The sequence below is a fragment of the Lagopus muta genome, chromosome 3 (assembly GCF_023343835.1).
Source record: "Lagopus muta isolate bLagMut1 chromosome 3, bLagMut1 primary, whole genome shotgun sequence".
Classification (NCBI taxonomy): domain Eukaryota; kingdom Metazoa; phylum Chordata; class Aves; order Galliformes; family Phasianidae; genus Lagopus; species Lagopus muta.
The window spans coordinates 70,603,282-70,619,215 of NC_064435.1; the positions used below are offsets into that span (position 1 = coordinate 70,603,282).

The 15,934-nt window shown below is 36.9% G+C and overlaps 1 long non-coding RNA gene across 1 annotated transcript; it reads right to left on the bottom strand.

Moving 5' to 3' along the window:
* Positions 1–2,906: 2,906 nt before the first annotated feature.
* LOC125690928 (uncharacterized) lies at positions 2,907–12,282 on the bottom strand. The gene is made up of 4 exons (XR_007375836.1): positions 12,243–12,282; positions 8,925–9,072; positions 3,719–3,784; positions 2,907–3,220 (listed from the first exon to the last, which is right to left on the bottom strand). It is a non-coding gene; the product is annotated as an uncharacterized LOC125690928 (long non-coding RNA).
* Between the last annotated feature and the right edge of the window lie 3,652 nt (positions 12,283–15,934).

The following is a 15,934-nucleotide window of genomic DNA, read 5'->3' on the forward strand; positions in this document are numbered from 1 at the left end:
AATGCTGTGTAGATATCTATTTTGATGAATCAACATTTTCTTGTACTAATAGAATCACAGAATCACAGAATCATAGAATGCTTTGAGTTGGAAAGGACCTTTAAGGTCACTTACCTCCACCCTTCCTGCTCTAGCTGGAGATACCTCCCTCTAGATCAGGTTGTTTACAGCCCCACCCAGCCTGGCCTTGAATGCTTCCAGGAAGGGACCATCCACAAGATCACTGGGCAACCTGTTCCAGTGTCTCACCACCCTCACAGTAAATAATTTATTCCAAATATCTAGTCTAAATCTACCCTCTTCCAATTTAAAACCATTTCTTCTTGTCCCGTCACTGCATGCCCTTATAAAATGTTCATCCCCACTTTTCTGCAGGCCCCTTTCAGGTACTGGGAGCCCACAGCAAGGTCTCCCTGGAGCCCTCTCTTCTCTAGGCTGAAATGCCCCATCTATCTCAACCTGTCCTCAGTATGGGAGGTCCTCCATCCCTCTGATCATCTTTGTAGCCCTCTTCTAAACCTGCTCCAGCAACTCCATGTCCTTGTGTTGGGGGCCCCAGAACTGGATACATTACTTCATGTGGAGCCTCATGAGAACAGAGCAGAGGGGCAGAATCACCTCCCTTGATATGCTGGTCATGCTTCTCTTGATGCAACCCAGGTTATGATTGTCCTTCTGGACTGCAAGAACACATTGCTGCCTCCTGATAATTCTTTCATCAGTTGACACTGCCAAATTGTTCTCCTCGGGGTTGCTCTCAAGCCATTCTCAGCCCATCCTGTATCTGTGCTTGGGATTGCCCCAATCAATTTGGCCTTGCTGAACTTCATGAGGATGGCACGGGCCTCATACATTCATTGTATAATGTAGAAGTGAAAGGAAAACATATTTGGAGACAAATGGTTAATAGTTTATATATAATAGGCTTTAGCAGAAATACAGTACAACTTGTCTAGGGCTGCATAGACTCTCTAGAGTGAGTCAGAATTTATGCTGTCTTACATGTCATTTTCCTGTTGATCAAAGGACTCCACCCTCACCAATCTTGAGTGAAACTCTCAGCTATCTATGAGACAGATGTTCCCATCCCACGGTGCTCAGCAGTTTTCATGAATGACCCATGGCAAAAATGACAGCTATCAGAATACAAAGACTTTGACGGTCATCAGAAGCACATGCTTATTATGTCAATGCCTAGATTTGTTGATACTGCTGTTGGGAGTGGTTGTATCTTGCACAGGTTTGCTACTTGCCCAGACACCAATTATGGTGAGGCAATATATATTCCAGGAATACCACAAATGATACACAGAGAGGTAAATCTGTGATGACTTAAGCCATGCATAATGCTATGGTGCCACAATCTGAACTCACCCAGGAACTTGCCTGAAAGAGAGTTAAACTCTTGATTGACACACAGATGTATGATGTGTTGAAGAACTTTATTGTTGAATGTACACTGTAAGAAAGTTACACCCAGGGGAGATGAAAACCTTCTGAAGGTAGTTTTGTGTCAATATCTTTGTCTCTCTGACTTCTTGCCTTACGAATACAAAAATACCGAAAACTCCATTCAGATACAGACAGGAGGGAAGCAGTACATGAGCATTTTCATAGAAAAAGTAAAACTGAAAATCAAAAAACAAACAAAAAAACTATGGCATGCAGAAGATTTTATCCTATATCATTAGTCATTCTTAGCAGTATATAAATAATTAGTAAAAAACATCACCTATACCCTTTTAATAAAAGTAACCCATTAAAATAGGTCTGATCTTGTACCAGATCTGCAAGTTGGTAGCCCTGCCTGTGGCAAGGGGTTTGGAAGTTGATGTTCCTTGAGGTCCATTCTGACCCAAGCCATTCTATGATTCTGTGATTCTAAATCTTACATAATAAATATTGCTCTGGAAAATTCCCTAATGTATTTTATATTACACCAGACATTATGCGCAAGAACTTCTTTACAGTGAGGGTGATGGAGCACTGGAACAGGCTGCCCAGGGAGGTGGTGGAGTCTCCTTCTCTGGAGATGTTCAAGACCTGCCTGGATGCCGACCTGTGCGACCTGGTGTAGGGAACCTGCTTTGGCAGGGGGGGTTGGACTCGATGATCTCTGGAGGTCCCTTCCAACCCCTACAATTCTGTGATTCTGTGATTTGGTTTTGTTTTACAATGGAATATCAGAAATTGAAATGAAACAGTTGTCAAAGGGAAGCTGGAAAATTAGGTATTAATAATAGATGGATGGGTTGGATGGATGGTTTGAACAAATATTTTTTCTGAAAACTTCTAAGGGCAACATTGCTGAGGAGAGATCTCAGAGGTATCTGAAAATTAGGAGAGGAAAAGTCATAAGAAGTTTTAATGTCTAGATAGCTTTTTTCTCTTCCCTCCTCCCCTCCTTTTCTACCCTTACTTCAAGTGATAGAATTCATAATTCCCATTATTAGATAATTGGCATTAAATTTTTTTTTTTCCTTCTTTGAAATAGAGATGCTACCTTTGATTTGACAGCTTGTTTTTTTATACTGTCCTTTCATTACATTCCATTCAGCCTGTGCTAAGCAGGCACAGGTTGGAAAGGATTGTTGCTCCCTGATGTGTGGCAGAGGGTGCAGAGTGAAGGAGGTCAAGTGTTGGGTGTTCCTTCTGAAACTGAGGCAGGATGACCCTATGCCCACCTTGGTGCTTGCTATCCATATGTTCTACAGGTCTGGGACAGCACACTCCAACTAATAATCTGCTGAACTCACCAAGTATTTGATCATCTCCCTGCATAGGGGGAACTCAGTTTCTTCCTTGCCCACCGCAGTGCACAGCCATATCAAAGCTGATGCAGTCAGAGGGTCATGTAGGCCGTACTGTCCCAGCTGTGTCCACAGATGGGCCAGGTACAGTCCAGTGTCACATCCACGGCTATGCGGTGGACTAGGGAGAGCTGAGGTCAGGAAGCTGCTCCCCTCACTGGCATTGCAGAGGAGAGGAGATGTCACAAATCGCAAAAGAGGCACCCATTCTCATCTGAAGATTTCTCCTAAGACTTTGCTCTCATGCTGTTTTCTTTTTGTGTCAGTGGTGCCTATTCTTGATGGAGCTGTGCCCGAGAGACTGACATCAGCTTGGATTCCGTGCTGACACAAATGCTGGTGCACATCCACACGTTCCTCGTGCTTGCAGGACTTGCCTGGGATGTAGGGCTGGGGCTTTTTAAGCTGGCCTAGACAGGTAGTGTTATTTTAAAAAGGTGCCAGATGGATTATTCACATGTATAACTAGAAAAAAATTCATAGCTAGAAATTTACATAGATAGATTTGATCTAATAGAACAGAAATCATGTTTCAATTTAGTCTGTTTGGTCCAAACCTGAAAACCTCCTGTAAGGGAAGCATATTGTAGACACAGAGGTGCAATTGGCAGATACTCATTCTGAAGCAAAGCTGTAATTTGGAGAGTTTGTAACATTTCTGTTTTTTTTTCTGAAACTGATCGATGATCAGTTTTGTATTCATAATTTTGTATTCAAGTTCCATGTGGTTTACTTTATCAAAAAGTGAGTTAAAGCATACAGGTAATAGATTTATGCTTTTTTTCTGTATATTTGTCCACCATTTTGTCACCTGTCAGTCACTAATATGAAGTACTTTTGCATTTTTCACAGGTATTGCTCATATATATTGTTTCAAATGACTTGGTAATATTGCTAGATATTTTCACCTCACTGTTCAGCTTCTTTTCAAGATTGCTGATGACCAAGTTAAAATCACGGAATCAAGTGCAAACCTGCAAGAGATGAGAGATTCTTCCAGTAATCTTCCTCCACCCTGCAAACTAACCATTTCAGCAACTTGTTTACTCTAAATCAGAAATGTCTTTACCCAGTTAAGTCCCCTTTTCCACAGTCATCTTTACCTCTTTTAGGTGCACACAAATTCTATTTTGCAGACAGTTTCAACTAGTTAACTTGCTGCAGATGTTGAGATACTGGCCAGCCCTAGGATTCCCCTACAGCCCTCTAAAATAATTGGTACCGTGTTAGGCATGTGTCAGTCCTCTGTCTCCACACTGTGTCTGAGGGAGAGGTCTGTGATTTACTGTTTCATCCACAAATTTCCCTGGAGCCCAAATGTAAACACCATTCAGCCTTGTAGATTTTACTTTACTATTCATTTTGCCTATAGCTTTTCTTCTCTCCTGTAGTCTCCTTTCCTCTGTGCTCCTTTCATTATTTCATTCATTTCCTTTTGCTACATACACCCAAGAAGGCTTATTTCTCATGATTGAAAATATATTTATTAATTAATTTATTTTAAATATCTGCACCTTGTTTTCTCTTTCTTTGGCCTTGCCATTTTGTGTATTTATATATAACTAGTTGATCAGTGATTATCATTCCTTCTATTTTTCACATTTCTACACGGCTTAAGGTTTTTAATGAATCTCCCTTTCTAATGAAAGGCAGTTGAATTCTGTCAGATCCTTCCTGACAGGCTGCATTCTTTTACTTGGAGATGCCATATGATAGTTTAAATACTCCCTACTGGGAATGATTAATCTCTTTAACCTTTTTTTAACAACTTTTCTAATTTATGTGGTTTCTTTCCTTAAAAATCAATCATCAGTAGACCTTTTGATTTGGTAGCTTCAGGATTTTGTAATCTAAGTGTCTTATGTTTATTCATGACACAGTGACTCCTAACGATATAATCTGAACCAATTTTAGCACACTGGTTTGGGACAAACCTGTCATAATGTCTAGATATGACACAGATATGACATAGATATAGACACAGATATGATATTCACCCAGACTACCACTTGACGTTGCCCTTACTTTAGTAAGATTTATTTCTCCCTCTCATCTTAACAGTCTTCTTTTTCAAAAACTTCAATAAGTTTTAAGATTTACAAAAAAGTCATCAGTTTTTTGGAATATTTGCGACTTCATTTTCATTCAACATGAATACATTACCTATGAATTTTCAAACTGAATGTACAGAGCTGCAGTCAGGCATTGAACTCAAAGACAAAATGTACCATGTCTCTACCGGATTTTTGTAATAGCTCTCTTACCAGAGAAATATATCCCTCTCTTTACTATCACGCCTTATTCATATTATCACTTTTTGGCTATTCCTACATTTGTGAACAACCCTTTTCAAGGAAAAAGTACAGGAAGAGTGAAATTATATTAAAAATCTCTAATGAACATCTTGAGTATTAACTAGTAATTGCAATCACTTCCATCAAACCAGGCTGCTATATTAGTTTCAAAGAAAAAAGAGCAAATATCCCACCAGTTCTATATTCTTGATGGACTCTTTAAAAAATAATAATGAAAAATACTTTAAAAATATTTTGTTACTTCTATAATTAACTAAGTTTTAGTTCCTCTTCAGTGAGTGTGGCCCAGGGAAGCTCCAAGGTTGGACACCTATGGACTAGATAATCTTAAAGGTCTTTTCCATAATGATTCCATGATTCTTTGATTCTATAATGAGCAGCTTGGCTTACTTCAAATCCAATATTCTATCAACATTTACCAGGATCTATACACTGATTATAATGGCAGAACTCCGCCCAGTTTACCTATGACTTCATGACTTGCATAGTTGGCTCTAATAGAAAGAGTTCAGAGGGGAGCCATCAAGAAGGTCAAGTGACAAGAGCACCACTCCTATGAAAGAGAGACTGAGAGCTTGGATTGTTCAGACTGCTGAAGAGGCTCAGGAGGGATCTTACCAGTGTATATAAAAACCTGAATAGAGAATGCAAAGAGTTTGGATTCAGGCTCTTTTAGGTGGTGCCCAATGACAGGACAAGAGGCAGTGGATATGAATTGAAAGGCAGATTCTCTTTGAATATCAGGAAATACTTCTGTGCTGTGCAGGTGACAGCACTTACACAAGTCGCTCAAAGAGGCTATGGAGTCTCCTCCCTGGGGATCTTCAAGTCTCCTTGACGTTGTCCTGGACAATTTGCACAGGGTGTCCCTGCTGGGACTGAGAGTGTTGGGACCAGATGGACCCAGAGGTCCCTGCCAACCTCAACAATTCTGTGATTCTGTAATTCACATCTTTCTGCTTTCATAGTATGTATGCTTGCATACATTTCCAAAAGGTGAGTCGTGACTATTAATCAAAAAGTGATACAATATACAACTATTAAGTTTCCTTAATTAAAATTACTCTTCCGTTATGTGTTTCTCACTTAAGTAAATCTGTGTTTCAAGAGCTTGACTTTTTCAGCTATTTTCAGAGTATTCCAATGATACTTACATTTCCAGAAAGTGAAATGACCATACGTACTAGAAGATTCTCCCAGACATTTTTTTAACAAAATATCATTCAGATCTGCATGTTAGTACTTGCCTACTCTAATCCCAAAGATATATTCATTTTGTTCGTCTTAAAACACATTTTGAAATTTGTATGCATGACAGTGAACATTTGTCTTATTGAACAATTAATTAATGCACAAGACAGTATTCATACATCTGTGTATGGATAGGAATTGTCCGTTTATTATAAAATATTTACCATATTTAGTAAATCAGCTTTCCCATCCTTTTTTGCAAGTTTTTGTTTATTTCTTAGATTTCCTTTTGTTCAGTCAAAAAATAGGTTTTATTTTTGCTATTACATATCAGTCCAACTTTTAATAGCAATGAGACTAGAATGATGTTATTTAAACAAAACCAAACACTTGGAAAAAGTAGTGTCTATGTTTTGTGTAGTTTTACAGGGAATGTCCGCAGTGGCTTAAGTCTTAGGCTTCCATTATAACAAAACCAGACTAGTTTCCTAATTTAGGTACTTGCAAAGCTTCCAGCAACCCTATCTCCCTTAACTTTCCTTGTGAGGTACAAATAAGATATTGACAAAGTCTGCTATAATCCTATTCAAGCTTTAATAAATTTATTGGTGTTGCAGAGTGAATGCTTTTCTTTTTTACTCTTCCAGCTGTGTTTTTATTAATTCTCTCATTCCAGATGAATAATCTTTCAGCTCTTCTCTCTGTGAAGTTTACAGGAAATTTACAACTCTCAAAGGGTGACTGTTAGAACAACATCAGATACCCTACTAATAATTCTTTTTTCCTTCTTTCTGTCTTTTATGTTACGCAGTTTGTACCTGAGTTGGCAATATATGCTGTTCTTATTTCATCACTTTCTCCAGGACCCAGATTTTACTTCTAAATGGAGAAAATGAAGTCGAGATCAGGCACTGCACTGGCAGACATAGCCTTTCTGGAGCTTCGTGTATCCACTGTGCTTCAGCAGAGAGCTGTAAACTCCACCAACAAATGATTAATAGCATGTGTATTCTCTGGTTTATAATTACAAGAATAAAGCAGAGTTGATATTTCACGTCATCTCCACAGGCTTTTCCATGGTTATTATTTTTTGGTGTTTGATCACAAGGATAGCTACTTTTGTAGGAGAACAACACACAAGATTTTGATAGAATTTCATATGAAAATAGAAATTCACTGTAGATATAAGAAACATTTTAAAAATCATTTTCCTCCTCTCTTCTTCTGAAGCAAAAGATCTTGGCCATCTATGAAGTCAGGGAGCCCCAGAAGAGAAAGTGCCAGTGTTAAGATGACATTCAGCATCATTTAGTGCTGTGGCATACTTTTAATTAATTTCAGTTAATAAGCTCTAGCAGGTGGATAAAAAGTTCTGTTTCAAGATCTCTATTCTACAACACTCTCAGGCTTCTTATTAAAGAATGATCACAGCTGCTCAGTCTAGCCATGACCAGCAGCATATTCTGGGCAAGCCTGACACTATTCTAACCTGTTGACTTGTCAATCACATGTAGTGGCACCATCTTAGACTCAGTCTTCCTAACATTTTCACATATCTATGTATTGAGTTCCTCTTTCCTCCCCAAAGCTCCTCCCGAGGGGACCACAATTTTTCATTATTTATTGCGTTCTGAATTAGATTTGTTAAGCTGTTAATCATGTATCCCAAAGCTGATTTTTTTTTTTTTAAACTTTCTCCATACAGAAAGCCAATTAGTGTGTTTTAATCTGGATTACTGTCATATTGTGTTCACCTGTCCCCAAATAGGTTGCAAGAGTGTGAAGTTGCAAACATTAATATGGAATTTTATCTGTATTTTATGATTTCTCAACATATACTAGATAAATCTTGTCAGTTCTCTCTCTCTCTCTCCCTCTCCCTCCTTTCATTCTTGGACTATCAGACGAGAATGCCCTCCCACTTTTTCCCCTATCCTTTCCATAGATCTAGGACTAAAACAACCTCCAGAAATCTCTTTTATTTGAGACATAGTAGTCTATACTATTTAGATTAGGGAAAGAACTGGAAATTTTTCATATGTCTGAAAAACATTCAGCCAGAGGACATATGGCAGAAAGTTGCCAGAACCTTAGGATAGGAAATATTGGTCTGTAATTCAGAACAGTATGCTAAATGCAAATAAGCTTATTTGCTTATCCAACTGAAAATAGTTAATTCAAAAAAAGAAAGGCTATTGCAGATATGACAGCTCCTCTGATGGTAGACTATAGGAAATAATAGTAAAAAGTATTTTAGTATACTTTACATAGTAAAAATCAATTTGGCAAGGCCATACAACCCAAAACTACACTGCTTGTTTAATTTTTTTTTATTATTACTGAAGTCTTCTCTCTTGACTATACTGTCACTTAAAATATCACTGTAATATGGGAAACTAATATGGCTTTTCTATTCCACTGATTGTTCTCTGCACAAGTGTAAATGGTGTCACTAGATGGACAGCAGATCAATAGGTCAGAACTCACAGATATAAAAAATTCCACTAGGTTTCAAAGTAAATACATCAAGACCTTCAACTGTGTTTTTAAAAAACTGCCCATTTTCTTTTTACAAGTTATCTTAAAGAGCTAGAAAACAGTTACTTACCTTGCAATCTATCCTGCTGTGGCAGTTTTACTGTCTTCATTTTGGCATGTGATGCAAAGGGTATATATTTTCAGCCCGGGTAGGTTAGATATAAGAATTATAAGCTCACAGCAGCCCTTCATCAAAAAGAAAATCTCACCTCCAAGATCTGTTAAGAAAAACAGAACATTAGGATGCCATTAGAGCAAATGGCAAATACACACAGGAGATAATTTTTTTTATTGTTATATATATTTTTTAAAGAATAAACAAGTTATCATGAAAAATTTCTTGAGTCTAGGATCTCATCTTGTATTTGCACTCAACAGTAGATTCATTCAGAAACTGAAGTTATGAGAAATAAGAATACATAAAATGCCTCTACAACTGGGCAAGCCAGTGTAATGACAGAAATTAACAGCTGGCTTCAGATGCCATGGAATCATCTGGGTTGGAAGGAACCATTAAAGGCCATATAGCCCAGCTCCTCTCCAATGAGCAGGAATTGCCTATAGCTAGATCAAGTCGCTCAGAGCCCTGTCCAGCCTGGCCTTGAATGTCTCCTGGGATGGGGCATCCACTGCCTCTCTGGGCTAAGCAGTGCCTCACCACCCTTATCATAAAAAAATGTTTCCTTGTAGCCAGTCTAAATCTCCTCTCTTTCAGTTTGAAACCATTTCCTCTTCTCATATTATAGCAGAACCTGCTAAAGAGTTTGTCCTGTCTGTCAGGTCAGCTGAGCTGTATTGTATCGATTTGTAGATTTTGCCCAGAGAGGTTCATTATGGTACAATAAGGCTTCTTCCCCAGTGTAAAATAACATTGTTTAATATTCCATCTTGCTGTCTGTTACATGAGAGAAATGATACAGACACTGAATCCTACATTATCCTGGAGTACAATTGCAATGCTAGTGAATGAAAGAATAGTCCATTATAAAATCAGTGAGTACAAATGGTCAACACTATTTTAGCTACATTGAGAACTTGATTAGTGAAATAATCCTTTTTCAATATATGTATATTTTTATTTCTCTCCACTACTGTCTTTCTTCACAGCCTATCTTTGCCATTCCTGACAATAAAAAGACAAAAGAAAACAACCTCAGGCATGGACAGCTTCTACTGATGGCAGTAGGAGTATCTTGATAAGCATAATGAACAGGACCTGGTGCTTTTGCAGCTTATGGACATACTACTTGATACAACTGAGAGAAAATTCAATTTTCATTACTCAATATTTAATCAAAAATTAGTTCAGGGTTAAGCTGCACTAACATAAACTCTGCAGTTGGTCTGAGGGGACCCGAACTGTGATGTTCATGACAGTGATGCATCGCCTCAGTTTAGTTTGGAACTCACAGTAGCAGTTTCTGTTCTCTGACAAAAACACTAGACAAACCCACATCAGTGTGAGTTGTCACAGACCTTTCTTTTCACATAATAAATAATTAAATCAGGCTAAGTGTTTGGCATTTTCCAGAAAGGCGATTTGCCCTTGTTGAATGCTGCATACATTATAGCTTTCATAATGTCACCGGAATGGGTTATTTTTACAGGTAAATGTTCTTCTGCCTCTAGATAAGTGCCAATCTGTTTACTGAAAATAGCAATTGGAATGCAGCAAAGATGGATTTTAAAAATTGTAGTCATTGAAGTAAGCCACTTCAGAATACAAATAAATATTCATTTGGAGAGTGTAGTTTATTTTAATGACTTTTTGTATTCTACTGAATAACAAAAAGGCCTCAGCTTTCCTCATGTACTTCAGAATCAAGTATTTACTTGATTCGCAAAAGACCACATCATGAAATAATTTCAAGTGACTTGTCTTATGAGAGCTTTCCTGCAGGAGTTGAATTCTCTGGGATTGAACTTTACCTATACAGCTCATAAGGGCTCATCATATTCTCAGCTGAGTAAACTAGTGTTTGTGTACCAATAGATCTTACAGAAGACAGTCCTAAATGAAAACTGAGATTCTTGTTTTGTCTTGCATTTTGTTTTCTTCCAGTTACTGTCAGTTGATAGCACATGTTCAATAATAAGAATTGTTAAACAGCTATTACGTATGAGTGACATGCATCAATTTTACAGGTAGACAGAGAAGAATAACTCTTATAAGCATTATTATACCTTCAAGTAGCCTCAGGAGTATAGTACTGTAATTATTGCAGCTTTCTTATGAGCAACACTGAAAGTCTACTGTGTGTTATAATAATGTGAGTTTATTTTTAGCCTGCTTTCCTAAGAAGAAAAATTTTATGCCATCATAAAACTGTCTATGTTCAGTTATCTGTCTGCCAGTCACTCAGTCAAGATCCTCAACAACTTTTGAACTTGATATCAGATTTTAATAGATGCCGCATTGAGTAACATGGTCTAGTGGAACAAACCCTTCCCCAGCACCACTAGCAGGGGTGCTAGATTATCTTCAAGGTCCCTTCAACTCAAACAGTCTTGTGCTTCAACTAGAATTGGAAGTATAGCCAAGGACTTAGAGCTTTCAAGCTCCAATAAGCTTCATGAAAATAAAGTATTGTATAGAAGTTGAAGGTGTTAATTCATGTTCCCTTCAGTGAAAGATTACATTTTGAGCACAAGATGGTTATCTTTCCTTTTTGACTGACAGTGTATTTATACAAATCAGCAGTAAGGGCGCATGCTGCCTTTGGTCTGGATCACATTGTTTTAGTGAGGGAAAGGGAACGTAGAACGATCTGACACTTATATACAAAAATTCTCTCTTTGTCTTCCCCCCCCCCCAAAAAATAAAACAAAACAAAAGGCTTAATTGTACTGCTTTTGGGTGGTCACAAAGGAGCCTACTTCATTTCCTCTGTCTTTGACCTAGAGTCTAATGCAGAACTCTTATTCCTATTTCCTGTGTCATCAATTCCTATTGATGAGTTTGCAGCAGTATTTTCTCTCATTTAAAATTATTTCTTCAAAAAAAATATTGATTTTTGCAGTGAGCTTTTTATGCACTAATTAATTCTCAAGCATCTTTATGAAACAGCTACATATTATTATCTGTATTTCATGGAGATTGAATTCCAATACAACATCAGGTTGAATCTATTTTAAAGAGCAAGGTCAGACCATAACTGCTCTGATATTTGTCAAAAAGAAAAAGAAAACTTCCAGAAGGTACTACCCTAGACACAGCTATGCTTCACAGTTCTAACATGATCTTTATCTGCAGATTCCATATATTTGAATAAACTGGCAAATCAACATGTATAATCAATGGATATTAAGATGTTACAAAAACAAAAAAGAACTAGAGAGCTAGGCAAAGTAGGCTAAGGTAACAAGAGAGAATAAATGGAAGGCTTACCCTTACACTAGTCTCACCCACAAAAAACACCAGAAGAGGGGATCTCCAGAAGAGATCCTTCCCCATTGGTAGCCAGCTCTTAAATAGCTCTAGGAGGGCTGGAGCCAGGCTCCACCCCTTCTGGCAGCACAGGGGAATTGCCTTCACCTGTGCTCCTCTGGCTGACTCATGGCTCACCTCAGGTGATCAATCAGAGGTTCAGGCTGTGACTCAGCAGTTCCCATACACAGCAATTAAAGGGTTTTTGTTTGTTTAATTGTTTTTCCCATGGTAATTTTTTTTTTTTTTTTTTTAACAATTACAACTCATGGAATTTTCTTTGCTTATTTCTTTTCAGAACTTTTCTTCTTAAATATATTTCAAAACCATAATTTAGGACTATTCATTTATCCCTCTGTAAAAGTTAATAATACATTCTCATTTCTGACAGATTTGGTTAGAAAAAATATATACCAGTGTGTTAAAAATACTTCCAGAATTTGGGACAGAATAAAACATTAATACTGGAACAGATTTCTTTCATGTGATTGTTGTATAAAAATTTAATGTGTAATTACATTATTGGAGAGATTTATATGATTTCACATTATCAGAAATAAGTTAACAAATCAGAGGAATAGTTGTCAACCATTGCTAATTAACTGTACTACCACCCATAATCTAGTAAAACTGTGCTTGTGAAAATTATCCAGAAAAATAGAGTCTGGAAAAGCTGACACATGACTAAAGTATTTTTGGTGCTGAAGACATTTCTGCTTTTTAACTCTGCACAGAATTTAACTACAAAAACACGAAGCCTGAAAATACAAAATTCCCTTTCTATTTCTATTAAAAACTTAGTCCCAGAGGCATTTTGTGGCAAGGAGTTATTTCGCTGAATTACATGCAATAGTGATAAATTAAATGCACTCTTTTCTAAAAGAAATGACAAAGGAATTTATTCTTTTCTGCCTTTTTGTTCTGTAGTATTCATTGTTTTGTTTCAAAGTATTACACGTTTTTATTCTTCATTAAAGAAAGGAGACAAATTTCAGAAAAAAAAAGTCTATAAGTATTTTCACTGCTTCCAGTGATTCACATTAACTGTTACTGAGTCGTATAAAGTTATTCCATTTTAATTCAGAGGAGCAGAACTGAACATTGTATGGAAGCTGATCCATGTAAATGGTACCCAGTTCTTTCTCCTGAATAGCTGCTCCCACGCAGTGGCGTGCACTCAGGAGTATGTACAACCAGTCTATTCTAAACCTTGAAGTATGCATCACTTCATATCTGGAAATATTATCTTCCCATGGCAAATACTACACAATCTCTTGTGTTCCGTTTTTCTAAGAGTCTTTAGAACATAGTCATAGAATCATAGAATCATAGAATGGCCTGAGCTGAAAAGGACCACAGTGTTCATCTAATTTCAACCCCCCTGCTATGTGCAGGGTTGCCAACCACCAGGCCAGGCTGCCTAGAGCCAAATCCAGCCTGGTCTTGAACGCCTCCAGGAATGGGACATCCATAACATCCATAACTTCCAGGCAACCTGTTCCAGTGTGTCACCACCCTCTGTGTGATAAACTTCATCCTAATATCTAACCTAAACCTCCCCTGTCTCTGTTTAAGACCATTCCCCCTTCTATTCTATTCTATTCTATTCTATTCTATTCTATTCTATTCTATTCTATTCTATTCTATTCTATTCTATTCTATTCTATTCTATTCTATTCTATTCTATTCTATTCTAATATAATATAATATAATATAATATAATATAATATTGTATATTCCATCATTGCAGGATCAAAGCCTTTTTAATTGTTAGAGGTATGATTCTTTGATTCTTACCTGCATACATTCAGTTCTAAATCATTAACTAACTGCACTGAATTCTTGTACTTTTAGCTTGAAAACTCACTTGTATCTTTTCACTGATAGAAAACATTATAAATGTTTAGCAATACTTTTCTTTCTTCTACAATGAATTTATGCACCTAGTTATTAGATAATTAGAGCTAATTATATAAATTAGATCTCACAAAAATTACATTAAATCAACCTTACATTTAAGAGCAAGGATGTAATAGTGAGATGGAACAGATAACTAAGCAACTAGGCTCATACAGCAGTTGCAAGGCTTCCAAAACTCTGTATTCATCCTGCACTGAAGCACAGTGGGCAGAAGAAGGCATCACCATACTTTACTGACAGTACGCATCAACTGAGATTCACAGCCATTGCCTCCATAGCCTTTACTCCTGTTCAGTGGGTGCACCCTGAGATCCTGTTTTGACATGCCCTGTTACTTGCTTGAAAGTATAAGAATGTGTTGTGAGCTCAGTTCAATTACTGGAGTTCATATTGATAAAACTTGAGCTAAGTTGCCCTGGCAACCATAATGATCAGGACACTGTAACATGGTATACAAAAACTGCTCAGTTAGGCAACTTCAAATGCAGCAAAGCCAACTAAATTTCATGAAGATCATTACACTCACTAAATTAGAATTGGATACATCTCACTGACCTTTACTTAAACACCAGTTCTTACCTTGCACATCTCATGGGGAAAGGTGGGATCCTCCAAAAAATGATTAATTTATTTCTAAAATTTAGATTTTATATATTAATTGATATCTATCCTCCAGAATTCTTCATTCCATTTCTAAGCTCTCATCTATTACAGTGTTACCTGCTTTGGCCAATAAACAATGCTTCTTTTCATCTAACTCTCTGCATTTGGAATTTTTTTTTCTGAAATCCACATCTGATAATATGCAAAGAAATATAACTTTTTCCACGTAATAAATTACCCCCTCTCCCCTTACCCCCTCCAAAAAAAGAAAAAAAAAAAAAAAAAAAAAAAAGCAAGGAAATAATGTAAGAAAGAGAGTAATTTCGTGAGTATGGAGAAAAACAAGATCCCCCTGGAATCCTATGTGGGAATAATCAGCCATGATGTTAATATAGAGTAGATTTTAATATACAGTTTTTGTTAGCTGTCTCAGTTGTGCATGCAAGTGGCTTAGACTGGAGGAATTTGTCAAAACCACTGGACTTTATCTAATTTTCGGGTGCAAGCCTTTCTTTTACTTGTCCTTCTCAACTTGTCTTAGTTAAAATATGTAGAGAACTGTATTTATGGTTTCTTTTAAAATAAATACAGCCAAGAGAAATGACATTTACAGTTTTATGTACTGTTCCCCATCTTTTTGTGTCAATTGAAATACCTCCCATGTTGTTAAAGTTCCTGCTCTCCATGACTTCTAAATATATATTTCTGCATGTACCCCTTTTATTAATAACAACATATATATATATATATATATATATATTTACACAAAAGATTTTCTACTATTAAAGTTGTATTCTTCTCCATAGAAAATTTTGTTTTAAACTTACACATCTCTTTAAAGCATCTGGCACTTTCTGGCAGCTTTTCCTTAAAAATGCCTGTGGGCAGTCAAGTTAAAAACTTGTGAATTACAATGCAGTTAGTATTAAATTTACTTATACTTTTCTCTGTATTTTCTACAGTAATAGAAAAATATATGAAGTTTCTTGAATTCTTTTGAAAAATTGAAGTTTTTTTTAAAAGAACAATTTCAAAGATTTACTGCTCCCCCAGCTGCCCTCTCCTTCCTCAGTTAGTTTTGATGACAAAGCAAGATATATTTAAGAGTTCTAAGTTTTGAGATGTTAGTT